The following is a 21,225-nucleotide window of genomic DNA, read 5'->3' as shown; positions in this document are numbered from 1 at the left end:
GGAGGAGGGAGGGAGGGAAACACTGACGCAGTGTTTGGGGCAAAGCTCCCTGAATCAGCAGAGATACTGCGCTTGTCACTTCTTGGTGGATATTGCTGGCCTGAGCACTGAGACACCAGAGATAGTCTGCTTGGCACTTCTTCCTGGGTATTGCTGTTCCGACTTCTCCCACAAATCACCAGCAAAGTTCCTCAGCCAAAACGTGAGCCGCCCCTGGGCCGACAGCCGGCGTTGCGGGCAGCCCCGGCTGGCAGCAAAAGCCTACGGCACCTGGTATTCCCAGGCGGTCTCCCATCCAAGTACTAACCAGGCCTGAGCCTGCTTAGCTTCCGAGATCAGACGAGATCGGGCGTTTTCAGGCTAGTATGGCCGTAGGCGCTGGCTGCACTCATTTCTGGCCTTTTCACGCTCACAACTCAGATGCCGACAATTGGCTTTGTGCTGTGGTCAGAGGAGGAGGGAGGGAGGGAAACACTGACGCAGTGTTTGGGGCAAAGCTCCCTGAATCAGCAGAGATACTGCGCTTGTCACTTCTTGGTGGATATTGCTGGCCTGAGCACTGAGACACCAGAGATAGTCTGCTTGGCACTTCTTCCTGGGTATTGCTGTTCCGACTTCTCCCACAAATCACCAGCAAAGTTCCTCAGCCAAAACGTGAGCCGCCCCTGGGCCGACAGCCGGCGTTGCGGGCAGCCCCGGCTGGCAGCAAAAGCCTACGGCACCTGGTATTCCCAGGCGGTCTCCCATCCAAGTACTAACCAGGCCTGAGCCTGCTTAGCTTCCGAGATCAGACGAGATCGGGCGTTTTCAGGCCAGTATGGCCGTAGGCGCTGGCTGCTCTCATTTCTGGCCTTTTCACGCTCACAACTCAGATGCCGACAATTGGCTTTGTGCTGTGGTCAGAGGAGGAGGGAGGGAGGGAAACACTGACGCAGTGTTTGGGGCAAAGCTCCCTGAATCAGCAGAGATACTGCGCTTGTCACTTCTTGGTGGATATTGCTGGCCTGAGCACTGAGACACCAGAGATAGTCTGCTTGGCACTTCTTCCTGGGTATTGCTGTTCCGACTTCTCCCACAAATCACCAGCAAAGTTCCTCAGCCAAAACGTGAGCGGCCTCTGGGCCGACAGCCGGCGTTGCGGGCAGCCCCAGCTGGCAGCAAAAGCCTACGGCACCTGGTATTCCCAGGCGGTCTCCCACCCAAGTACTAACCAGGCCTGAGCCTGCTTAGCTTCCGAGATCAGACGAGATCAGGCGTTTTCAGGCTAGTATGGCCGAAGGCGCTGGCTGCTCTCATTTCTGGCCTTTTCACGCTCACAACTCAGATGCCGACAATTGGCTTTGTGCTGTGGTCAGAGGAGGAGGGAGGGAGGGAAACACTGACGCAGTGTTTGGGGCAAAGCTCCCTGAATCAGCAGAGATACTGCGCTTGTCACTTCTTGGTGGATATTGCTGGCCTGAGCACTGAGACACCAGAGATAGTCTGCTTGGCACTTCTTCCTGGGTATTGCTGTTCCGACTTCTCCCACAAATCACCAGCAAAGTTCCTCAGCCAAAACGTGAGCGGCCTCTGGGCCGACAGCCGGCGTTGCGGGCAGCCCCGGCTGGCAGCAAAAGCCTACGGCACCTGGTATTCCCAGGCGGTCTCCCACCCAAGTACTAACCAGGCCTGAGCCTGCTTAGCTTCCGAGATCAGACGAGATCAGGCGTTTTCAGGCTAGTATGGCCGTAGGCGCTGGCTGCTCTCATTTCTGGCCTTTTCACGCTCACAACTCAGATGCCGACAATTGGCTTTGTGCTGTGGTCAGAGGAGGAGGGAGGGAGGGAAACACTGACGCAGTGTTTGGGGCAAAGCTCCCTGAATCAGCAGAGATACTGCGCTTGTCACTTCTTGGTGGATATTGCTGGCCTGAGCACTGAGACACCAGAGATAGTCTGCTTGGCACTTCTTCCTGGGTATTGCTGTTCCGACTTCTCCCACAAATCACCAGCAAAGTTCCTCAGCCAAAACGTGAGCGGCCTCTGGGCCGACAGCCGGCGTTGCGGGCAGCCCCGGCTGGCAGCAAAAGCCTACGGCACCTGGTATTCCCAGGCGGTCTCCCATCCAAGTACTAACCAGGCCTGAGCCTGCTTAGCTTCCGAGATCAGACGAGATCAGGCGTTTTCAGGCTAGTATGGCCGTAGGCGCTGGCTGCTCTCATTTCTGGCCTTTTCACGCTCACAACTCAGATGCCGACAATTGGCTTTGTGCTGTGGTCAGAGGAGGAGGGAGGGAGGGAAACACTGACGCAGTGTTTGGGGCAAAGCTCCCTGAATCAGCAGAGATACTGCGCTTGTCACTTCTTGGTGGATATTGCTGGCCTGAGCACTGAGACACCAGAGATAGTCTGCTTGGCACTTCTTCCTGGGTATTGCTGTTCCGACTTCTCCCACAAATCACCAGCAAAGTTCCTCAGCCAAAACGTGAGCCGCCTCTGGGCCGACAGCCGGCGTTGCGGGCAGCCCCGGCTGGCAGCAAAAGCCTACGGCACCTGGTATTCCCAGGCGGTCTCCCACCCAAGTACTAACCAGGCCTGAGCCTGCTTAGCTTCCGAGATCAGACGAGATCAGGCGTTTTCAGGCTAGTATGGCCGTAGGCGCTGGCTGCTCTCATTTCTGGCCTTTTCACGCTCACAACTCAGATGCCGACAATTGGCTTTGTGCTGTGGTCAGAGGAGGAGGGAGGGAGGGAAACACTGACGCAGTGTTTGGGGCAAAGCTCCCTGAATCAGCAGAGATACTGCGCTTGTCACTTCTTGGTGGATATTGCTGGCCTGAGCACTGAGACACCAGAGATAGTCTGCTTGGCACTTCTTCCTGGGTATTGCTGTTCCGACTTCTCCCACAAATCACCAGCAAAGTTCCTCAGCCAAAACGTGAGCCGCCCCTGGGCCGACAGCCGGCGTTGCGGGCAGCCCCGGCTGGCAGCAAAAGCCTACGGCACCTGGTATTCCCAGGCGGTCTCCCATCCAAGTACTAACCAGGCCTGAGCCTGCTTAGCTTCCGAGATCAGACCAGATCGGGCGTTTTCAGGCTAGTATGGCCGTAGGCGCTGGCTGCTCTCATTTCTGGCCTTTTCACGCTCACAACTCAGATGCCGACAATTGGCTTTGTGCTGTGGTCAGAGGAGGAGGGAGGGAGGGAAACACTGACGCAGTGTTTGGGGCAAAGCTCCCTGAATCAGCAGAGATACTGCGCTTGTCACTTCTTGGTGGATATTGCTGGCCTGAGCACTGAGACACCAGAGATAGTCTGCTTGGCACTTCTTCCTGGGTATTGCTGTTCCGACTTCTCCCACAAATCACCAGCAAAGTTCCTCAGCCAAAACGTGAGCCGCCTCTGGGCCGACAGCCGGCGTTGCGGGCAGCCCCGGCTGGCAGCAAAAGCCTACGGCAGCTGGTATTCCCAGGCGGTCTCCCATCCAAGTACTAACCAGGCCTGAGCCTGCTTAGCTTCCGAGATCAGACGAGATCGGGCGTTTTCAGGCTAGTATGGCCGTAGGCGCTGGCTGCACTCATTTCTGGCCTTTTCACGCTCACAACTCAGATGCCGACAATTGGCTTTGTGCTGTGGTCAGAGGAGGAGGGAGGGAGGGAAACACTGACGCAGTGTTTGGGGCAAAGCTCCCTGAATCAGCAGAGATACTGCGCTTGTCACTTCTTGGTGGATATTGCTGGCCTGAGCACTGAGACACCAGAGATAGTCTGCTTGGCACTTCTTCCTGGGTATTGCTGTTCCGACTTCTCCCACAAATCACCAGCAAAGTTCCTCAGCCAAAACGTGAGCGGCCTCTGGGCCGACAGCCGGCGTTGCGGGCAGCCCCGGCTGGCAGCAAAAGCCTACGGCACCTGGAATTCCCAGGCGGTCTCCCATCCAAGTACTAACCAGGCCTGAGCCTGCTTAGCTTCCGAGATCAGACGAGATCGGGCGTTTTCCGTCTAGTATGGCCGTAGGCGCTGGCTGCTCTCATTTCTGGCCTTTTCACGCTCACAACTCAGATGCCGACAATTGGCTTTGTGCTGTGGTCAGAGGAGGAGGGAGGGAGGGAAACACTGACGCAGTGTTTGGGGCAAAGCTCCCTGAATCAGCAGAGATACTGCGCTTGTCACTTCTTGGTGGATATTGCTGGCCTGAGCACTGAGACACCAGAGATAGTCTGCTTGGCACTTCTTCCTGGGTATTGCTGTTCCGACTTCTCCCACAAATCACCAGCAAAGTTCCTCAGCCAAAACGTGAGCCGCCTCTGGGCCGACAGCCGGCGTTGCGGGCAGCCCCGGCTGGCAGCAAAAGCCTACGGCACCTGGAATTCCCAGGCGGTCTCCCATCCAAGTACTAACCAGGCCTGAGCCTGCTTAGCTTCCGAGATCAGACGAGATCGGGCGTTTTCCGGCTAGTATGGCCGTAGGCGCTGGCTGCTCTCATTTCTGGCCTTTTCACGCTCACAACTCAGATGCCGACAATTGGCTTTGTGCTGTGGTCAGAGGAGGAGGGAGGGAGGGAAACACTGACGCAGTGTTTGGGGCAAAGCTCCCTGAATCAGCAGAGATACTGCGCTTGTCACTTCTTGGTGGATATTGCTGGCCTGAGCACTGAGACACCAGAGATAGTCTGCTTGGCACTTCTTCCTGGGTATTGCTGTTCCGACTTCTCCCACAAATCACCAGCAAAGTTCCTCAGCCAAAACGTGAGCCGCCTCTGGGCCGACAGCCGGTGTTGCGGGCAGCCCCGGCTGGCAGCAAAAGCCGACGGCACCTGGTATTCCCAGGCGGTCTCCCATCCAAGTACTAACCAGGCCTGAGCCTGCTTAGCTTCCGAGATCAGACCAGATCGGGCGTTTTCAGGCTAGTATGGCCGTAGGCGCTGGCTGCTCTCATTTCTGGCCTTTTCACGCTCACAACTCAGATGCCGACAATTGGCTTTGTGCTGTGGTCAGAGGAGGAGGGAGGGAGGGAAACACTGACGCAGTGTTTGGGGCAAAGCTCCCTGAATCAGCAGAGATACTGCGCTTGTCACTTCTTGGTGGATATTGCTGGCCTGAGCACTGAGACACCAGAGATAGTCTGCTTGGCACTTCTTCCTGGGTATTGCTGTTCCGACTTCTCCCACAAATCACCAGCAAAGTTCCTCAGCCAAAACGTGAGCCGCCTCTGGGCCGACAGCCGGCGTTGCGGGCAGCCCCGGCTGGCAGCAAAAGCCTACGGCACCTGGTATTCCCAGGCGGTCTCCCATCCAAGTACTAACCAGGCCTGAGCCTGCTTAGCTTCCGAGATCAGACCAGATCGGGCGTTTTCAGGCTAGTATGGCCGTAGGCGCTGGCTGCTCTCATTTCTGGCCTTTTCACGCTCACAACTCAGATGCCGACAATTGGCTTTGTGCTGTGGTCAGAGGAGGAGGGAGGGAGGGAAACACTGACGCAGTGTTTGGGGCAAAGCTCCCTGAATCAGCAGAGATACTGCGCTTGTCACTTCTTGGTGGATATTGCTGGCCTGAGCACTGAGACACCAGAGATAGTCTGCTTGGCACTTCTTCCTGGGTATTGCTGTTCCGGCTTCTCCCACAAATCACCAGCAAAGTTCCTCAGCCAAAACGTGAGCCGCCTCTGGGCCGACAGCCGGCGTTGCGGGCAGCCCCGGCTGGCAGCAAAAGCCTACGGCACCTGGTATTCCCAGGCGGACTCCCATCCAAGTACTAACCAGGCCTGAGCCTGCTTAGCTTCCGAGATCAGACCAGATCGGGCGTTTTCAGGCTAGTATGGCCGTAGGCACTGGCGGCTCTCATTTCTGGCCTTTTCACGCTCACAACTCAGATGCCGACAATTGGCTTTGTGCTGTGGTCAGAGGAGGAGGGAGGGAGGGAAACACTGACGCAGTGTTTGGGGCAAAGCTCCCTGAATCAGCAGAGATACTGCGCTTGTCACTTCTTGGTGGATATTGCTGGCCTGAGCACTGAGACACCAGAGATAGTCTGCTTGGCACTTCTTCCTGGGTATTGCTGTTCCGACTTCTCCCACAAATCACCAGCAAAGTTCCTCAGCCAAAACGTGAGCCGCCCCTGGGCCGACAGCCGGCGTTGCGGGCAGCCCCGGCTGGCAGCAAAAGCCTACGGCACCTGGTATTCCCAGGCGGTCTCGCATCCAAGTACTAACCAGGCCTGAGCCTGCTTAGCTTCCGAGATCAGACGAGATCGGGCGTTTTCAGGCTAGTACGGCCGTAGGCGCTGGCTGCTCTCATTTCTGGCCTTTTCACGCTCACAACTCAGATGCCGACAATTGGCTTTGTGCTGTGGTCAGAGGAGGAGGGAGGGAGGGAAACACTGACGCAGTGTTTGGGGCAAAGCTCCCTGAATCAGCAGAGATACTGCGCTTGTCACTTCTTGGTGGATATTGCTGGCCTGAGCACTGAGACACCAGAGATAGTCTGCTTGGCACTTCTTCCTGGGTATTGCTGTTCCGACTTCTCCCACAAATCACCAGCAAAGTTCCTCAGCCAAAACGTGAGCCGCCTCTGGGCCGACAGCCGGCGTTGCGGGCAGCCCCGGCTGGCAGCAAAAGCCTACGGCACCTGGTATTCCCAGGCGGTCTCCCATCCAAGTACTAACCAGGCCTGAGCCTGCTTAGCTTCCGAGATCAGACCAGATCGGGCGTTTTCAGGCTAGTATGGCCGTATGCGCTGGCTGCTCTCATTTCTGGCCTTTTCACGCTCACAACTCAGATGCCGACAATTGGCTTTGTGCTGTGGTCAGAGGAGGAGGGAGGGAGGGAAACACTGACGCAGTGTTTGGGGCAAAGCTCCCTGAATCAGCAGAGATACTGCGCTTGTCACTTCTTGGTGGATATTGCTGGCCTGAGCACTGAGACACCAGAGATAGTCTGCTTGGCACTTCTTCCTGGGTATTGCTGTTCCGACTTCTCCCACAAATCACCAGCAAAGTTCCTCAGCCAAAACGTGAGCCGCCTCTGGGCCGACAGCCGGCGTTGCGGGCAGCCCCGGCTGGCAGCAAAAGCCTACGGCACCTGGTATTCCCAGGCGGTCTCCCATCCAAGTACTAACCAGGCCTGAGCCTGCTTAGCTTCCGAGATCAGACGTTTTCAGGCTAGTATGGCCGTAGGCGCTGGCTGCTCTCATTGCTGGCCTTTTCACGCTCACAACTCAGATGCCGACAATTGGCTTTGTGCTGTGGTCAGAGGAGGAGGGAGGGAGGGAAACACTGACGCAGTGTTTGGGGCAAAGCTCCCTGAATCAGCAGAGATACTGCGCTTGTCACTTCTTGGTGGATATTGCTGGCCTGAGCACTGAGACACCAGAGATAGTCTGCTTGGCACTTCTTCCTGGGTATTGCTGTTCCGACTTCTCCCACAAATCACCAGCAAAGTTCCTCAGCCAAAACGTGAGCCGCCCCTGGGCCGACAGCCGGCGTTGCGGGCAGCCCCGGCTGGCAGCAAAAGCCTACGGCACCTGGTATTCCCAGGCGGTCTCCCATCCAAGTACTAACCAGGCCTGAGCCTGCTTAGCTTCCGAGATCAGACGAGATCGGGCGTTTTCCGTCTAGTATGGCCGTAGGCGCTGGCTGCTCTCATTTCTGGCCTTTTCACGCTCACAACTCAGATGCCGACAATTGGCTTTGTGCTGTGGTCAGAGGAGGAGGGAGGGAGGGAAACACTGACGCAGTGTTTGGGGCAAAGCTCCCTGAATCAGCAGAGATACTGCGCTTGTCACTTCTTGGTGGATATTGCTGGCCTGAGCACTGAGACACCAGAGATAGTCTGCTTGGCACTTCTTCCTGGGTATTGCTGTTCCGACTTCTCCCACAAATCACCAGCAAAGTTCCTCAGCCAAAACGTGAGCCGCCTCTGGGCCGACAGCCGGCGTTGCGGGCAGCCCCGGCTGGCAGCAAAAGCCTACGGCACCTGGAATTCCCAGGCGGTCTCCCATCCAAGTACTAACCAGGCCTGAGCCTGCTTAGCTTCCGAGATCAGACGAGATCGGGCGTTTTCCGGCTAGTATGGCCGTAGGCGCTGGCTGCTCTCATTTCTGGCCTTTTCACGCTCACAACTCAGATGCCGACAATTGGCTTTGTGCTGTGGTCAGAGGAGGAGGGAGGGAGGGAAACACTGACGCAGTGTTTGGGGCAAAGCTCCCTGAATCAGCAGAGATACTGCGCTTGTCACTTCTTGGTGGATATTGCTGGCCTGAGCACTGAGACACCAGAGATAGTCTGCTTGGCACTTCTTCCTGGGTATTGCTGTTCCGACTTCTCCCACAAATCACCAGCAAAGTTCCTCAGCCAAAACGTGAGCCGCCTCTGGGCCGACAGCCGGTGTTGCGGGCAGCCCCGGCTGGCAGCAAAAGCCGACGGCACCTGGTATTCCCAGGCGGTCTCCCATCCAAGTACTAACCAGGCCTGAGCCTGCTTAGCTTCCGAGATCAGACCAGATCGGGCGTTTTCAGGCTAGTATGGCCGTAGGCGCTGGCTGCTCTCATTTCTGGCCTTTTCACGCTCACAACTCAGATGCCGACAATTGGCTTTGTGCTGTGGTCAGAGGAGGAGGGAGGGAGGGAAACACTGACGCAGTGTTTGGGGCAAAGCTCCCTGAATCAGCAGAGATACTGCGCTTGTCACTTCTTGGTGGATATTGCTGGCCTGAGCACTGAGACACCAGAGATAGTCTGCTTGGCACTTCTTCCTGGGTATTGCTGTTCCGACTTCTCCCACAAATCACCAGCAAAGTTCCTCAGCCAAAACGTGAGCCGCCTCTGGGCCGACAGCCGGCGTTGCGGGCAGCCCCGGCTGGCAGCAAAAGCCTACGGCACCTGGTATTCCCAGGCGGACTCCCATCCAAGTACTAACCAGGCCTGAGCCTGCTTAGCTTCCGAGATCAGACGAGATCGGGCGTTTTCAGGCTAGTATGGCCGTAGGCACTGGCGGCTCTCATTTCTGGCCTTTTCACGCTCACAACTCAGATGCCGACAATTGGCTTTGTGCTGTGGTCAGAGGAGGAGGGAGGGAGGGAAACACTGACGCAGTGTTTGGGGCAAAGCTCCCTGAATCAGCAGAGATACTGCGCTTGTCACTTCTTGGTGGATATTGCTGGCCTGAGCACTGAGACACCAGAGATAGTCTGCTTGGCACTTCTTCCTGGGTATTGCTGTTCCGACTTCTCCCACAAATCACCAGCAAAGTTCCTCAGCCAAAACGTGAGCCGCCCCTGGGCCGACAGCCGGCGTTGCGGGCAGCCCCGGCTGGCAGCAAAAGCCTACGGCACCTGGTATTCCCAGGCGGTCTCGCATCCAAGTACTAACCAGGCCTGAGCCTGCTTAGCTTCCGAGATCAGACGAGATCGGGCGTTTTCAGGCTAGTACGGCCGTAGGCGCTGGCTGCTCTCATTTCTGGCCTTTTCACGCTCACAACTCAGATGCCGACAATTGGCTTTGTGCTGTGGTCAGAGGAGGAGGGAGGGAGGGAAACACTGACGCAGTGTTTGGGGCAAAGCTCCCTGAATCAGCAGAGATACTGCGCTTGTCACTTCTTGGTGGATATTGCTGGCCTGAGCACTGAGACACCAGAGATAGTCTGCTTGGCACTTCTTCCTGGGTATTGCTGTTCCGACTTCTCCCACAAATCACCAGCAAAGTTCCTCAGCCAAAACGTGAGCCGCCTCTGGGCCGACAGCCGGCGTTGCGGGCAGCCCCGGCTGGCAGCAAAAGCCTACGGCACCTGGTATTCCCAGGCGGTCTCCCATCCAAGTACTAACCAGGCCTGAGCCTGCTTAGCTTCCGAGATCAGACCAGATCGGGCGTTTTCAGGCTAGTATGGCCGTATGCGCTGGCTGCTCTCATTTCTGGCCTTTTCACGCTCACAACTCAGATGCCGACAATTGGCTTTGTGCTGTGGTCAGAGGAGGAGGGAGGGAGGGAAACACTGACGCAGTGTTTGGGGCAAAGCTCCCTGAATCAGCAGAGATACTGCGCTTGTCACTTCTTGGTGGATATTGCTGGCCTGAGCACTGAGACACCAGAGATAGTCTGCTTGGCACTTCTTCCTGGGTATTGCTGTTCCGACTTCTCCCACAAATCACCAGCAAAGTTCCTCAGCCAAAACGTGAGCCGCCTCTGGGCCGACAGCCGGCGTTGCGGGCAGCCCCGGCTGGCAGCAAAAGCCTACGGCACCTGGTATTCCCAGGCGGTCTCCCATCCAAGTACTAACCAGGCCTGAGCCTGCTTAGCTTCCGAGATCAGACGTTTTCAGGCTAGTATGGCCGTAGGCGCTGGCTGCTCTCATTGCTGGCCTTTTCACGCTCACAACTCAGATGCCGACAATTGGCTTTGTGCTGTGGTCAGAGGAGGAGGGAGGGAGGGAAACACTGACGCAGTGTTTGGGGCAAAGCTCCCTGAATCAGCAGAGATACTGCGCTTGTCACTTCTTGGTGGATATTGCTGGCCTGAGCACTGAGACACCAGAGATAGTCTGCTTGGCACTTCTTCCTGGGTATTGCTGTTCCGACTTCTCCCACAAATCACCAGCAAAGTTCCTCAGCCAAAACGTGAGCCGCCCCTGGGCCGACAGCCGGCGTTGCGGGCAGCCCCGGCTGGCAGCAAAAGCCTACGGCACCTGGTATTCCCAGGCGGTCTCCCATCCAAGTACTAACCAGGCCTGAGCCTGCTTAGCTTCCGAGATCAGACGAGATCGGGCGTATTCAGGCTAGTATGGCCGTAGGCGCTGGCTGTACTCATTTCTGGCCTTTTCACGCTCACAACTCAGATGCCGACAATTGGCTTTGTGCTGTGGTCAGAGGAGGAGGGAGGGAGGGAAACACTGACGCAGTGTTTGGGGCAAAGCTCCCTGAATCAGCAGAGATACTGCGCTTGTCACTTCTTGGTGGATATTGCTGGCCTGAGCACTGAGACACCAGAGATAGTCTGCTTGGCACTTCTTCCTGGGTATTGCTGTTCCGACTTCTCCCACAAATCACCAGCAAAGTTCCTCAGCCAAAACGTGAGCCGCCCCTGGGCCGACAGCCGGCGTTGCGGGCAGCCCCGGCTGGCAGCAAAAGCCTACGGCACCTGGTATTCCCAGGCGGTCTCCCATCCAAGTACTAACCAGGCCTGAGCCTGCTTAGCTTCCGAGATCAGACGAGATCGGGCGTTTTCAGGCTAGTATGGCCGTAGGCGCTGGCTGTACTCATTTCTGGCCTTTTCACGCTCACAACTCAGATGCCGACAATTGGCTTTGTGCTGTGGTCAGAGGAGGAGGGAGGGAGGGAAACACTGACGCAGTGTTTGGGGCAAAGCTCCCTGAATCAGCAGAGATACTGCGCTTGTCACTTCTTGGTGGATATTGCTGGCCTGAGCACTGAGACACCAGAGATAGTCTGCTTGGCACTTCTTCCTGGGTATTGCTGTTCCGACTTCTCCCACAAATCACCAGCAAAGTTCCTCAGCCAAAACGTGAGCCGCCTCTGGGCCGACAGCCGGCGTTGCGGGCAGCCCCGGCTGGCAGCAAAAGCCTACGGCACCTGGTATTCCCAGGCGGACTCCCATCCAAGTACTAACCAGGCCTGAGCCTGCTTAGCTTCCGAGATCAGACGAGATCAGGCGTTTTCAGGCTAGTATGGCCGTAGGCGCTGGCTGCTCTCATTTCTGGCCTTTTCACGCTCACAACTCAGATGCCGACAATTGGCTTTGTGCTGTGGTCAGAGGAGGAGGGAGGGAGGGAAACACTGACGCAGTGTTTGGGGCAAAGCTCCCTGAATCAGCAGAGATACTGCGCTTGTCACTTCTTGGTGGATATTGCTGGCCTGAGCACTGAGACACCAGAGATAGTCTGCTTGGCACTTCTTCCTGGGTATTGCTGTTCCGACTTCTCCCACAAATCACCAGCAAAGTTCCTCAGCCAAAACGTGAGCCGCCTCTGGGCCGACAGCCGGCGTTGCGGGCAGCCCCGGCTGGCAGCAAAAGCCTACGGCACCTGGTATTCCCAGGCGGTCTCCCATCCAATTACTAACCAGGCCTGAGCCTGCTTAGCTTCAGAGATCAGACGTTTTCAGGCTAGTATGGCCGTAGGCGCTGGCTGCTCTCATTTCTGGCCTTTTCACGCTCACAACTCAGATGCCGACAATTGGCTTTGTGCTGTGGTCAGAGGAGGAGGGAGGGAGGGAAACACTGACGCAGTGTTTGGGGCAAAGCTCCCTGAATCAGCAGAGATACTGCGCTTGTCACTTCTTGGTGGATATTGCTGGCCTGAGCACTGAGACACCAGAGATAGTCTGCTTGGCACTTCTTCCTGGGTATTGCTGTTCCGACTTCTCCCACAAATCACCAGCAAAGTTCCTCAGCCAAAACGTGAGCCGCCCCTGGGCCGACAGCCGGCGTTGCGGGCAGCCCCGGCTGGCAGCAAAAGCCTACGGCACCTGGTATTCCCAGGCGGTCTCCCATCCAAGTACTAACCAGGCCTGAGCCTGCTTAGCTTCCGAGATCAGACGAGATCGGGCGTTTTCAGGCTAGTATGGCCGTAGGCGCTGGCTGCTCTCATTTCTGGCCTTTTCACGCTCACAACTCAGATGCCGACAATTGGCTTTGTGCTGTGGTCAGAGGAGGAGGGAGGGAGGGAAACACTGACGCAGTGTTTGGGGCAAAGCTCCCTGAATCAGCAGAGATACTGCGCTTGTCACTTCTTGGTGGATATTGCTGGCCTGAGCACTGAGACACCAGAGATAGTCTGCTTGGCACTTCTTCCTGGGTATTGCTGTTCCGACTTCTCCCACAAATCACCAGCAAAGTTCCTCAGCCAAAACGTGAGCCGCCTCTGGGCCGACAGCCGGCGTTGCGGGCAGCCCCGGCTGGCAGCAAAAGCCTACGGCACCTGGTATTCCCAGGCGGACTCCCATCCAAGTACTAACCAGGCCTGAGCCTGCTTAGCTTCCGAGATCAGACGAGATCGGGCGTTTTCAGGCTAGTATGGCCGTAGGCACTGGCGGCTCTCATTTCTGGCCTTTTCACGCTCACAACTCAGATGCCGACAATTGGCTTTGTGCTGTGGTCAGAGGAGGAGGGAGGGAGGGAAACACTGACGCAGTGTTTGGGGCAAAGCTCCCTGAATCAGCAGAGATACTGCGCTTGTCACTTCTTGGTGGATATTGCTGGCCTGAGCACTGAGACACCAGAGATAGTCTGCTTGGCACTTCTTCCTGGGTATTGCTGTTCCGACTTCTCCCACAAATCACCAGCAAAGTTCCTCAGCCAAAACGTGAGCCGCCCCTGGGCCGACAGCCGGCGTTGCGGGCAGCCCCGGCTGGCAGCAAAAGCCTACGGCACCTGGTATTCCCAGGCGGTCTCGCATCCAAGTACTAACCAGGCCTGAGCCTGCTTAGCTTCCGAGATCAGACGAGATCGGGCGTTTTCAGGCTAGTACGGCCGTAGGCGCTGGCTGCTCTCATTTCTGGCCTTTTCACGCTCACAACTCAGATGCCGACAATTGGCTTTGTGCTGTGGTCAGAGGAGGAGGGAGGGAGGGAAACACTGACGCAGTGTTTGGGGCAAAGCTCCCTGAATCAGCAGAGATACTGCGCTTGTCACTTCTTGGTGGATATTGCTGGCCTGAGCACTGAGACACCAGAGATAGTCTGCTTGGCACTTCTTCCTGGGTATTGCTGTTCCGACTTCTCCCACAAATCACCAGCAAAGTTCCTCAGCCAAAACGTGAGCCGCCTCTGGGCCGACAGCCGGCGTTGCGGGCAGCCCCGGCTGGCAGCAAAAGCCTACGGCACCTGGTATTCCCAGGCGGTCTCCCATCCAAGTACTAACCAGGCCTGAGCCTGCTTAGCTTCCGAGATCAGACCAGATCGGGCGTTTTCAGGCTAGTATGGCCGTATGCGCTGGCTGCTCTCATTTCTGGCCTTTTCACGCTCACAACTCAGATGCCGACAATTGGCTTTGTGCTGTGGTCAGAGGAGGAGGGAGGGAGGGAAACACTGACGCAGTGTTTGGGGCAAAGCTCCCTGAATCAGCAGAGATACTGCGCTTGTCACTTCTTGGTGGATATTGCTGGCCTGAGCACTGAGACACCAGAGATAGTCTGCTTGGCACTTCTTCCTGGGTATTGCTGTTCCGACTTCTCCCACAAATCACCAGCAAAGTTCCTCAGCCAAAACGTGAGCCGCCTCTGGGCCGACAGCCGGCGTTGCGGGCAGCCCCGGCTGGCAGCAAAAGCCTACGGCACCTGGTATTCCCAGGCGGTCTCCCATCCAAGTACTAACCAGGCCTGAGCCTGCTTAGCTTCCGAGATCAGACGTTTTCAGGCTAGTATGGCCGTAGGCGCTGGCTGCACTCATTTCTGGCCTTTTCACGCTCACAACTCAGATGCCGACAATTGGCTTTGTGCTGTGGTCAGAGGAGGAGGGAGGGAGGGAAACACTGACGCAGTGTTTGGGGCAAAGCTCCCTGAATCAGCAGAGATACTGCGCTTGTCACTTCTTGGTGGATATTGCTGGCCTGAGCACTGAGACACCAGAGATAGTCTGCTTGGCACTTCTTCCTGGGTATTGCTGTTCCGACTTCTCCCACAAATCACCAGCAAAGTTCCTCAGCCAAAACGTGAGCCGCCTCTGGGCCGACAGCCGGCGTTGCGGGCAGCCCCGGCTGGCAGCAAAAGCCTACGGCACCTGGTATTCCCAGGCGGTCTCCCATCCAAGTACTAACCAGGCCTGAGCCTGCTTAGCTTCCGAGATCAGACGAGATCGGGCGTTTTCAGGCTAGTATGGCCGTAGGCGCTGGCTGCTCTCATTTCTGGCCTTTTCACGCTCACAACTCAGATGCCGACAATTGGCTTTGTGCTGTGGTCAGAGGAGGAGGGAGGGAGGGAAACACTGACGCAGTGTTTGGGGCAAAGCTCCCTGAATCAGCAGAGATACTGCGCTTGTCACTTCTTGGTGGATATTGCTGGCCTGAGCACTGAGACACCAGAGATAGTCTGCTTGGCACTTCTTCCTGGGTATTGCTGTTCCGACTTCTCCCACAAATCACCAGCAAAGTTCCTCAGCCAAAACGTGAGCCGCCTCTGGGCCGACAGCCGGCGTTGCGGGCAGCCCCGGCTGGCAGCAAAAGCCTACGGCACCTGGTATTCCCAGGCGGTCTCCCATCCAAGTACTAACCAGGCCTGAGCCTGCTTAGCTTCCGAGATCAGACCAGATCGGGCGTTTTCAGGCTAGTATGGCCGTATGCGCTGGCTGCTCTCATTTCTGGCCTTTTCACGCTCACAACTCAGATGCCGACAATTGGCTTTGTGCTGTGGTCAGAGGAGGAGGGAGGGAGGGAAACACTGACGCAGTGTTTGGGGCAAAGCTCCCTGAATCAGCAGAGATACTGCGCTTGTCACTTCTTGGTGGATATTGCTGGCCTGAGCACTGAGACACCAGAGATAGTCTGCTTGGCACTTCTTCCTGGGTATTGCTGTTCCGACTTCTCCCACAAATCACCAGCAAAGTTCCTCAGCCAAAACGTGAGCCGCCCCTGGGCCGACAGCCGGCGTTGCGGGCAGCCCCGGCTGGCAGCAAAAGCCTACGGCACCTGGTATTCCCAGGCGGTCTCCCATCCAAGTACTAACCAGGCCTGAGCCTGCTTAGCTTCCGAGATCAGACGAGATCGGGCGTTTTCAGGCTAGTATGGCCGTAGGCGCTGGCTGCTCTCATTTCTGGCCTTTTCACGCTCACAACTCAGATGCCGACAATTGGCTTTGTGCTGTGGTCAGAGGAGGAGGGAGGGAGGGAAACACTGACGCAGTGTTTGGGGCAAAGCTCCCTGAATCAGCAGAGATACTGCGCTTGTCACTTCTTGGTGGATATTGCTGGCCTGAGCACTGAGACACCAGAGATAGTCTGCTTGGCACTTCTTCCTGGGTATTGCTGTTCCGACTTCTCCCACAAATCACCAGCAAAGTTCCTCAGCCAAAACGTGAGCCGCCTCTGGGCCGACAGCCGGCGTTGCGGGCAGCCCCGGCTGGCAGCAAAAGCCTACGGCACCTGGTATTCCCAGGCGGTCTCCCATCCAAGTACTAACCAGGCCTGAGCCTGCTTAGCTTCCGAGATCAGACGAGATCGGGCGTTTTCAGGCTAGTATGGCCGTAGGCGCTGGCTGCTCTCATTTCTGGCCTTTTCACGCTCACAACTCAGATGCCGACAATTGGCTTTGTGCTGTGGTCAGAGGAGGAGGGAGGGAGGGAAACACTGACGCAGTGTTTGGGGCAAAGCTCCCTGAATCAGCAGAGATACTGCGCTTGTCACTTCTTGGTGGATATTGCTGGCCTGAGCACTGAGACACCAGAGATAGTCTGCTTGGCACTTCTTCCTGGGTATTGCTGTTCCGACTTCTCCCACAAATCACCAGCAAAGTTCCTCAGCCAAAACGTGAGCCGCCTCTGGGCCGACAGCCGGCGTTGCGGGCAGCCCCGGCTGGCAGCAAAAGCCTACGGCACCTGGTATTCCCAGGCGGTCTCCCATCCAAGTACTAACCAGGCCTGAGCCTGCTTAGCTTCCGAGATCAGACCAGATCGGGCGTTTTCAGGCTAGTATGGCCGTATGCGCTGGCTGCTCTCATTTCTGGCCTTTTCACGCTCACAACTCAGATGCCGACAATTGGCTTTGTGCTGTGGTCAGAGGAGGAGGGAGGGAGGGAAACACTGACGCAGTGTTTGGGGCAAAGCTCCCTGAATCAGCAGAGATACTGCGCTTGTCACTTCTTGGTGGATATTGCTGGCCTGAGCACTGAGACACCAGAGATAGTCTGCTTGGCACTTCTTCCTGGGTATTGCTGTTCCGACTTCTCCCACAAATCACCAGCAAAGTTCCTCAGCCAAAACGTGAGCCGCCCCTGGGCCGACAGCCGGCGTTGCGGGCAGCCCCGGCTGGCAGCAAAAGCCTACGGCACCTGGTATTCCCAGGCGGTCTCCCATCCACGTACTAACCAGGCCTGAGCCTGCTTAGCTTCCGAGATCAGACCAGATCGGGCGTTTTCAGGCTAGTATGGCCGTAGGCGCTGGCTGCTCTCATTTCTGGCCTTTTCACGCTCACAACTCAGATGCCGACAATTGGCTTTGTGCTGTGGTCAGAGGAGGAGGGAGGGAGGGAAACACTGACGCAGTGTTTGGGGCAAAGCTCCCTGAATCAGCAGAGATACTGCGCTTGTCACTTCTTGGTGGATATTGCTGGCCTGAGCACTGAGACACCAGAGATAGTCTGCTTGGCACTTCTTCCTGGGTATTGCTGTTCCGACTTCTCCCACAAATCACCAGCAAAGTTCCTCAGCCAAAACGTGAGCCGCCTCTGGGCCGACAGCCGGTGTTGCGGGCAGCCCCGGCTGGCAGCAAAAGCCGACGGCACCTGGTATTCCCAGGCGGTCTCCCATCCAAGTACTAACCAGGCCTGAGCCTGCTTAGCTTCCGAGATCAGACGAGATCGGGCGTTTTCAGGCTAGTATGGCCGTAGGCGCTGGCTGCTCTCATTTCTGGCCTTTTCACGCTCACAACTCAGATGCCGACAATTGGCTTTGTGCTGTGGTCAGAGGAGGAGGGAGGGAGGGAAACACTGACGCAGTGTTTGGGGCAAAGCTCCCTGAATCAGCAGAGATACTGCGCTTGTCACTTCTTGGTGGATATTGCTGGCCTGAGCACTGAGACACCAGAGATAGTCTGCTTGGCACTTCTTCCTGGGTATTGCTGTTCCGACTTCTCCCACAAATCACCAGCAAAGTTCCTCAGCCAAAACGTGAGCCGCCTCTGGGCCGACAGCCGGCGTTGCGGGCAGCCCCGGCTGGCAGCAAAAGCCTACGGCACCTGGTATTCCCAGGCGGTCTCCCATCCAAGTACTAACCAGGCCTGAGCCTGCTTAGCTTCCGAGATCAGACCAGATCGGGCGTTTTCAGGCTAGTATGGCCGTAGGCGCTGGCTGCTCTCATTTCTGGCCTTTTCACGCTCACAACTCAGATGCCGACAATTGGCTTTGTGCTGTGGTCAGAGGAGGAGGGAGGGAGGGAAACACTGACGCAGTGTTTGGGGCAAAGCTCCCTGAATCAGCAGAGATACTGCGCTTGTCACTTCTTGGTGGATATTGCTGGCCTGAGCACTGAGACACCAGAGATAGTCTGCTTGGCACTTCTTCCTGGGTATTGCTGTTCCGACTTCTCCCACAAATCACCAGCAAAGTTCCTCAGCCAAAACGTGAGCCGCCTCTGGGCCGACAGCCGGCGTTGCGGGCAGCCCCGGCTGGCAGCAAAAGCCTACGGCACCTGGTATTCCCAGGCGGACTCCCATCCAAGTACTAACCAGGCCTGAGCCTGCTTAGCTTCCGAGATCAGACGAGATCGGGCGTTTTCAGGCTAGTATGGCCGTAGGCACTGGCGGTTCTCATTTCTGGCCTTTTCACGCTCACAACTCAGATGCCGACAATTGGCTTTGTGCTGTGGTCAGAGGAGGAGGGAGGGAGGGAAACACTGACGCAGTGTTTGGGGCAAAGCTCCCTGAATCAGCAGAGATACTGCGCTTGTCACTTCTTGGTGGATATTGCTGGCCTGAGCACTGAGACACCAGAGATAGTCTGCTTGGCACTTCTTCCTGGGTATTGCTGTTCCGACTTCTCCCACAAATCACCAGCAAAGTTCCTCAGCCAAAACGTGAGCCGCCCCTGGGCCGACAGCCGGCGTTGCGGGCAGCCCCGGCTGGCAGCAAAAGCCTACGGCACCTGGTATTCCCAGGCGGTCTCGCATCCAAGTACTAACCAGGCCTGAGCCTGCTTAGCTTCCGAGATCAGACGAGATCGGGCGTTTTCAGGCTAGTATGGCCGTAGGCGCTGGCTGTTCTCATTTCTGGCCTTTTCACGCTCACAACTCAGATGCCGACAATTGGCTTTGTGCTGTGGTCAGAGGAGGAGGGAGGGAGGGAAACACTGACGCAGTGTTTGGGGCAAAGCTCCCTGAATCAGCAGAGATACTGCGCTTGTCACTTCTTGGTGGATATTGCTGGCCTGAGCACTGAGACACCAGAGATAGTCTGCTTGGCACTTCTTCCTGGGTATTGCTGTTCCGACTTCTCCCACAAATCACCAGCAAAGTTCCTCAGCCAAAACGTGAGCCGCCTCTGGGCCGACAGCCGGCGTTGCGGGCAGCCCCGGCTGGCAGCAAAAGCCTACGGCACCTGGTATTCCCAGGCGGTCTCCCATCCAAGTACTAACCAGGCCTGAGCCTGCTTAGCTTCCGAGATCAGACCAGATCGGGCGTTTTCAGGCTAGTATGGCCGTATGCGCTGGCTGCTCTCATTTCTGGCCTTTTCACGCTCACAACTCAGATGCCGACAATTGGCTTTGTGCTGTGGTCAGAGGAGGAGGGAGGGAGGGAAACACTGACGCAGTGTTTGGGGCAAAGCTCCCTGAATCAGCAGAGATACTGCGCTTGTCACTTCTTGGTGGATATTGCTGGCCTGAGCACTGAGACACCAGAGATAGTCTGCTTGGCACTTCTTCCTGGGTATTGCTGTTCCGACTTCTCCCACAAATCACCAGCAAAGTTCCTCAGCCAAAACGTGAGCCGCCCCTGGGCCGACAGCCGGCGTTGCGGGCAGCCCCGGCTGGCAGCAAAAGCCTACGGCACCTGGTATTCCCAGGCGGTCTCCCATCCAAGTACTAACCAGGCCTGAGCCTGCTTAGCTTCCGAGATCAGACGAGATCGGGCGTTTTCAGGCTAGTATGGCCGTAGGCGCTGGCTGCACTCATTTCTGGCCTTTTCACGCTCACAACTCAGATGCCGACAATTGGCTTTGTGCTGTGGTCAGAGGAGGAGGGAGGGAGGGAAACACTGACGCAGTGTTTGGGGCAAAGCTCCCTGAATCAGCAGAGATACTGCGCTTGTCACTTCTTGGTGGATATTGCTGGCCTGAGCACTGAGACACCAGAGATAGTCTGCTTGGCACTTCTTCCTGGGTATTGCTGTTCCGACTTCTCCCACAAATCACCAGCAAAGTTCCTCAGCCAAAACGTGAGCCGCCTCTGGGCCGACAGCCGGCGTTGCGGGCAGCCCCGGCTGGCAGCAAAAGCCTACGGCACCTGGTATTCCCAGGCGGTCTCCCATCCAAGTACTAACCAGGCCTGAGCCTGCTTAGCTTCCGAGATCAGACGTTTTCAGGCTAGTATGGCCGTAGGCGCTGGCTGCTCTCATTTCTGGCCTTTTCACGCTCACAACTCAGATGCCGACAATTGGCTTTGTGCTGTGGTCAGAGGAGGAGGGAGGGAGGGAAACACTGACGCAGTGTTTGGGGCAAAGCTCCCTGAATCAGCAGAGATACTGCGCTTGTCACTTCTTGGTGGATATTGCTGGCCTGAGCACTGAGACACCAGAGATAGTCTGCTTGGCACTTCTTCCTGGGTATTGCTGTTCCGACTTCTCCCACAAATCACCAGCAAAGTTCCTCAGCCAAAACGTGAGCCGCCCCTGGGCCGACAGCCGGCGTTGCGGGCAGCCCCGGCTGGCAGCAAAAGCCTACGGCACCTGGTATTCCCAGGCGGTCTCCCATCCAAGTACTAACCAGGCCTGAGCCTGCTTAGCTTCCGAGATCAGACGAGATCGGGCGTTTTCAGGCTAGTATGGCCGTAGGCGCTGGCTGTACTCATTTCTGGCCTTTTCACGCTCACAACTCAGATGCCGACAATTGGCTTTGTGCTGTGGTCAGAGGAGGAGGGAGGGAGGGAAACACTGACGCAGTGTTTGGGGCAAAGCTCCCTGAATCAGCAGAGATACTGCGCTTGTCACTTCTTGGTGGATATTGCTGGCCTGAGCACTGAGACACCAGAGATAGTCTGCTTGGCACTTCTTCCTGGGTATTGCTGTTCCGACTTCTCCCACAAATCACCAGCAAAGTTCCTCAGCCAAAACGTGAGCCGCCTCTGGGCCGACAGCCGGCGTTGCGGGCAGCCCCGGCTGGCAGCAAAAGCCTACGGCACCTGGTATTCCCAGGCGGACTCCCATCCAAGTACTAACCAGGCCTGAGCCTGCTTAGCTTCCGAGATCAGACGAGATCAGGCGTTTTCAGGCTAGTATGGCCGTAGGCGCTGGCTGCTCTCATTTCTGGCCTTTTCACGCTCACAACTCAGATGCCGACAATTGGCTTTGTGCTGTGGTCAGAGGAGGAGGGAGGGAGGGAAACACTGACGCAG

At 56.7% G+C, this 21,225-nt stretch overlaps 42 non-coding genes and 5 pseudogenes across 42 annotated transcripts; all 47 read right to left on the bottom strand.

The window, feature by feature from the left end:
• Window positions 1-258: 258 nt before the first annotated feature.
• Window positions 259-377, bottom strand: LOC145345873 (5S ribosomal RNA). The gene has a single exon (XR_013887243.1). It is a non-coding gene; the product is annotated as a 5S ribosomal RNA (ribosomal RNA).
• Window positions 378-710: 333 nt separating this feature from the next.
• LOC145345993 (5S ribosomal RNA) lies at window positions 711-829 on the bottom strand. The gene has a single exon (XR_013887359.1). It is a non-coding gene; the product is annotated as a 5S ribosomal RNA (ribosomal RNA).
• Window positions 830-1,162: 333 nt separating this feature from the next.
• LOC145346263 (5S ribosomal RNA) lies at window positions 1,163-1,281 on the bottom strand. The gene has a single exon (XR_013887617.1). It is a non-coding gene; the product is annotated as a 5S ribosomal RNA (ribosomal RNA).
• A 333-nt stretch (window positions 1,282-1,614) lies between these two features.
• Window positions 1,615-1,733, bottom strand: LOC145346102 (5S ribosomal RNA). Its single transcript, XR_013887464.1, has one exon. It is a non-coding gene; the product is annotated as a 5S ribosomal RNA (ribosomal RNA).
• A 333-nt stretch (window positions 1,734-2,066) lies between these two features.
• Window positions 2,067-2,185, bottom strand: LOC145346075 (5S ribosomal RNA). The gene has a single exon (XR_013887438.1). It is a non-coding gene; the product is annotated as a 5S ribosomal RNA (ribosomal RNA).
• A 333-nt stretch (window positions 2,186-2,518) lies between these two features.
• On the bottom strand, window positions 2,519-2,637 carry LOC145346101 (5S ribosomal RNA). Its single transcript, XR_013887463.1, has one exon. It is a non-coding gene; the product is annotated as a 5S ribosomal RNA (ribosomal RNA).
• Window positions 2,638-2,970: 333 nt separating this feature from the next.
• Window positions 2,971-3,089, bottom strand: LOC145346192 (5S ribosomal RNA). Its single transcript, XR_013887549.1, has one exon. It is a non-coding gene; the product is annotated as a 5S ribosomal RNA (ribosomal RNA).
• Window positions 3,090-3,422: 333 nt separating this feature from the next.
• On the bottom strand, window positions 3,423-3,541 carry LOC145346297 (5S ribosomal RNA). The gene has a single exon (XR_013887651.1). It is a non-coding gene; the product is annotated as a 5S ribosomal RNA (ribosomal RNA).
• A 333-nt stretch (window positions 3,542-3,874) lies between these two features.
• Window positions 3,875-3,993, bottom strand: LOC145346331 (5S ribosomal RNA). Its single transcript, XR_013887683.1, has one exon. It is a non-coding gene; the product is annotated as a 5S ribosomal RNA (ribosomal RNA).
• Window positions 3,994-4,326: 333 nt separating this feature from the next.
• LOC145346149 (5S ribosomal RNA) lies at window positions 4,327-4,445 on the bottom strand. Its single transcript, XR_013887509.1, has one exon. It is a non-coding gene; the product is annotated as a 5S ribosomal RNA (ribosomal RNA).
• Window positions 4,446-4,778: 333 nt separating this feature from the next.
• LOC145346327 (5S ribosomal RNA) lies at window positions 4,779-4,897 on the bottom strand. The gene has a single exon (XR_013887679.1). It is a non-coding gene; the product is annotated as a 5S ribosomal RNA (ribosomal RNA).
• Window positions 4,898-5,230: 333 nt separating this feature from the next.
• On the bottom strand, window positions 5,231-5,349 carry LOC145346191 (5S ribosomal RNA). The gene has a single exon (XR_013887548.1). It is a non-coding gene; the product is annotated as a 5S ribosomal RNA (ribosomal RNA).
• Window positions 5,350-5,682: 333 nt separating this feature from the next.
• LOC145346313 (5S ribosomal RNA) lies at window positions 5,683-5,801 on the bottom strand. Its single transcript, XR_013887666.1, has one exon. It is a non-coding gene; the product is annotated as a 5S ribosomal RNA (ribosomal RNA).
• Window positions 5,802-6,134: 333 nt separating this feature from the next.
• On the bottom strand, window positions 6,135-6,253 carry LOC145345662 (5S ribosomal RNA). The gene has a single exon (XR_013887119.1). It is a non-coding gene; the product is annotated as a 5S ribosomal RNA (ribosomal RNA).
• Window positions 6,254-6,586: 333 nt separating this feature from the next.
• LOC145345644 (5S ribosomal RNA) lies at window positions 6,587-6,705 on the bottom strand. Its single transcript, XR_013887102.1, has one exon. It is a non-coding gene; the product is annotated as a 5S ribosomal RNA (ribosomal RNA).
• Window positions 6,706-7,038: 333 nt separating this feature from the next.
• On the bottom strand, window positions 7,039-7,147 carry LOC145345706 (5S ribosomal RNA; annotated as a pseudogene).
• Window positions 7,148-7,480: 333 nt separating this feature from the next.
• On the bottom strand, window positions 7,481-7,599 carry LOC145346325 (5S ribosomal RNA). Its single transcript, XR_013887677.1, has one exon. It is a non-coding gene; the product is annotated as a 5S ribosomal RNA (ribosomal RNA).
• Window positions 7,600-7,932: 333 nt separating this feature from the next.
• On the bottom strand, window positions 7,933-8,051 carry LOC145346148 (5S ribosomal RNA). Its single transcript, XR_013887508.1, has one exon. It is a non-coding gene; the product is annotated as a 5S ribosomal RNA (ribosomal RNA).
• A 333-nt stretch (window positions 8,052-8,384) lies between these two features.
• Window positions 8,385-8,503, bottom strand: LOC145346326 (5S ribosomal RNA). The gene has a single exon (XR_013887678.1). It is a non-coding gene; the product is annotated as a 5S ribosomal RNA (ribosomal RNA).
• Window positions 8,504-8,836: 333 nt separating this feature from the next.
• Window positions 8,837-8,955, bottom strand: LOC145346034 (5S ribosomal RNA). Its single transcript, XR_013887398.1, has one exon. It is a non-coding gene; the product is annotated as a 5S ribosomal RNA (ribosomal RNA).
• A 333-nt stretch (window positions 8,956-9,288) lies between these two features.
• LOC145345661 (5S ribosomal RNA) lies at window positions 9,289-9,407 on the bottom strand. Its single transcript, XR_013887118.1, has one exon. It is a non-coding gene; the product is annotated as a 5S ribosomal RNA (ribosomal RNA).
• Window positions 9,408-9,740: 333 nt separating this feature from the next.
• LOC145345642 (5S ribosomal RNA) lies at window positions 9,741-9,859 on the bottom strand. Its single transcript, XR_013887100.1, has one exon. It is a non-coding gene; the product is annotated as a 5S ribosomal RNA (ribosomal RNA).
• Window positions 9,860-10,192: 333 nt separating this feature from the next.
• On the bottom strand, window positions 10,193-10,301 carry LOC145345705 (5S ribosomal RNA; annotated as a pseudogene).
• A 333-nt stretch (window positions 10,302-10,634) lies between these two features.
• On the bottom strand, window positions 10,635-10,753 carry LOC145346000 (5S ribosomal RNA). The gene has a single exon (XR_013887365.1). It is a non-coding gene; the product is annotated as a 5S ribosomal RNA (ribosomal RNA).
• Window positions 10,754-11,086: 333 nt separating this feature from the next.
• On the bottom strand, window positions 11,087-11,205 carry LOC145345872 (5S ribosomal RNA). Its single transcript, XR_013887242.1, has one exon. It is a non-coding gene; the product is annotated as a 5S ribosomal RNA (ribosomal RNA).
• Window positions 11,206-11,538: 333 nt separating this feature from the next.
• On the bottom strand, window positions 11,539-11,657 carry LOC145346228 (5S ribosomal RNA). The gene has a single exon (XR_013887583.1). It is a non-coding gene; the product is annotated as a 5S ribosomal RNA (ribosomal RNA).
• Window positions 11,658-11,990: 333 nt separating this feature from the next.
• Window positions 11,991-12,099, bottom strand: LOC145345743 (5S ribosomal RNA; annotated as a pseudogene).
• Window positions 12,100-12,432: 333 nt separating this feature from the next.
• LOC145345871 (5S ribosomal RNA) lies at window positions 12,433-12,551 on the bottom strand. Its single transcript, XR_013887241.1, has one exon. It is a non-coding gene; the product is annotated as a 5S ribosomal RNA (ribosomal RNA).
• A 333-nt stretch (window positions 12,552-12,884) lies between these two features.
• Window positions 12,885-13,003, bottom strand: LOC145346033 (5S ribosomal RNA). The gene has a single exon (XR_013887397.1). It is a non-coding gene; the product is annotated as a 5S ribosomal RNA (ribosomal RNA).
• A 333-nt stretch (window positions 13,004-13,336) lies between these two features.
• LOC145345660 (5S ribosomal RNA) lies at window positions 13,337-13,455 on the bottom strand. Its single transcript, XR_013887117.1, has one exon. It is a non-coding gene; the product is annotated as a 5S ribosomal RNA (ribosomal RNA).
• A 333-nt stretch (window positions 13,456-13,788) lies between these two features.
• LOC145345641 (5S ribosomal RNA) lies at window positions 13,789-13,907 on the bottom strand. The gene has a single exon (XR_013887099.1). It is a non-coding gene; the product is annotated as a 5S ribosomal RNA (ribosomal RNA).
• Window positions 13,908-14,240: 333 nt separating this feature from the next.
• LOC145345704 (5S ribosomal RNA) lies at window positions 14,241-14,349 on the bottom strand (annotated as a pseudogene).
• Window positions 14,350-14,682: 333 nt separating this feature from the next.
• Window positions 14,683-14,801, bottom strand: LOC145345869 (5S ribosomal RNA). The gene has a single exon (XR_013887239.1). It is a non-coding gene; the product is annotated as a 5S ribosomal RNA (ribosomal RNA).
• Window positions 14,802-15,134: 333 nt separating this feature from the next.
• LOC145345639 (5S ribosomal RNA) lies at window positions 15,135-15,253 on the bottom strand. Its single transcript, XR_013887098.1, has one exon. It is a non-coding gene; the product is annotated as a 5S ribosomal RNA (ribosomal RNA).
• Window positions 15,254-15,586: 333 nt separating this feature from the next.
• On the bottom strand, window positions 15,587-15,705 carry LOC145345868 (5S ribosomal RNA). The gene has a single exon (XR_013887238.1). It is a non-coding gene; the product is annotated as a 5S ribosomal RNA (ribosomal RNA).
• Window positions 15,706-16,038: 333 nt separating this feature from the next.
• On the bottom strand, window positions 16,039-16,157 carry LOC145345867 (5S ribosomal RNA). The gene has a single exon (XR_013887237.1). It is a non-coding gene; the product is annotated as a 5S ribosomal RNA (ribosomal RNA).
• A 333-nt stretch (window positions 16,158-16,490) lies between these two features.
• LOC145345638 (5S ribosomal RNA) lies at window positions 16,491-16,609 on the bottom strand. The gene has a single exon (XR_013887097.1). It is a non-coding gene; the product is annotated as a 5S ribosomal RNA (ribosomal RNA).
• Window positions 16,610-16,942: 333 nt separating this feature from the next.
• Window positions 16,943-17,061, bottom strand: LOC145345648 (5S ribosomal RNA). Its single transcript, XR_013887106.1, has one exon. It is a non-coding gene; the product is annotated as a 5S ribosomal RNA (ribosomal RNA).
• Window positions 17,062-17,394: 333 nt separating this feature from the next.
• Window positions 17,395-17,513, bottom strand: LOC145346116 (5S ribosomal RNA). Its single transcript, XR_013887478.1, has one exon. It is a non-coding gene; the product is annotated as a 5S ribosomal RNA (ribosomal RNA).
• Window positions 17,514-17,846: 333 nt separating this feature from the next.
• LOC145346190 (5S ribosomal RNA) lies at window positions 17,847-17,965 on the bottom strand. The gene has a single exon (XR_013887547.1). It is a non-coding gene; the product is annotated as a 5S ribosomal RNA (ribosomal RNA).
• Window positions 17,966-18,298: 333 nt separating this feature from the next.
• On the bottom strand, window positions 18,299-18,417 carry LOC145346032 (5S ribosomal RNA). Its single transcript, XR_013887396.1, has one exon. It is a non-coding gene; the product is annotated as a 5S ribosomal RNA (ribosomal RNA).
• A 333-nt stretch (window positions 18,418-18,750) lies between these two features.
• On the bottom strand, window positions 18,751-18,869 carry LOC145346272 (5S ribosomal RNA). Its single transcript, XR_013887626.1, has one exon. It is a non-coding gene; the product is annotated as a 5S ribosomal RNA (ribosomal RNA).
• Window positions 18,870-19,202: 333 nt separating this feature from the next.
• On the bottom strand, window positions 19,203-19,321 carry LOC145345637 (5S ribosomal RNA). The gene has a single exon (XR_013887096.1). It is a non-coding gene; the product is annotated as a 5S ribosomal RNA (ribosomal RNA).
• Window positions 19,322-19,654: 333 nt separating this feature from the next.
• On the bottom strand, window positions 19,655-19,773 carry LOC145345866 (5S ribosomal RNA). The gene has a single exon (XR_013887236.1). It is a non-coding gene; the product is annotated as a 5S ribosomal RNA (ribosomal RNA).
• Window positions 19,774-20,106: 333 nt separating this feature from the next.
• On the bottom strand, window positions 20,107-20,215 carry LOC145345703 (5S ribosomal RNA; annotated as a pseudogene).
• A 333-nt stretch (window positions 20,216-20,548) lies between these two features.
• On the bottom strand, window positions 20,549-20,667 carry LOC145345865 (5S ribosomal RNA). Its single transcript, XR_013887235.1, has one exon. It is a non-coding gene; the product is annotated as a 5S ribosomal RNA (ribosomal RNA).
• A 333-nt stretch (window positions 20,668-21,000) lies between these two features.
• LOC145346227 (5S ribosomal RNA) lies at window positions 21,001-21,119 on the bottom strand. Its single transcript, XR_013887582.1, has one exon. It is a non-coding gene; the product is annotated as a 5S ribosomal RNA (ribosomal RNA).
• Between the last annotated feature and the right edge of the window lie 106 nt (window positions 21,120-21,225).

This window comes from Carcharhinus amblyrhynchos, chromosome 7 (assembly GCF_965287045.1).
Source record: "Carcharhinus amblyrhynchos chromosome 7, sCarAmb.v2.hapA, whole genome shotgun sequence".
Taxonomy (NCBI): Eukaryota; Metazoa; Chordata; class Chondrichthyes; order Carcharhiniformes; family Carcharhinidae; genus Carcharhinus; species Carcharhinus amblyrhynchos.
The sequence above is the reverse complement of the archived record's forward strand: the minus strand, read 5'-3'. Positions and strand labels throughout refer to the sequence as shown.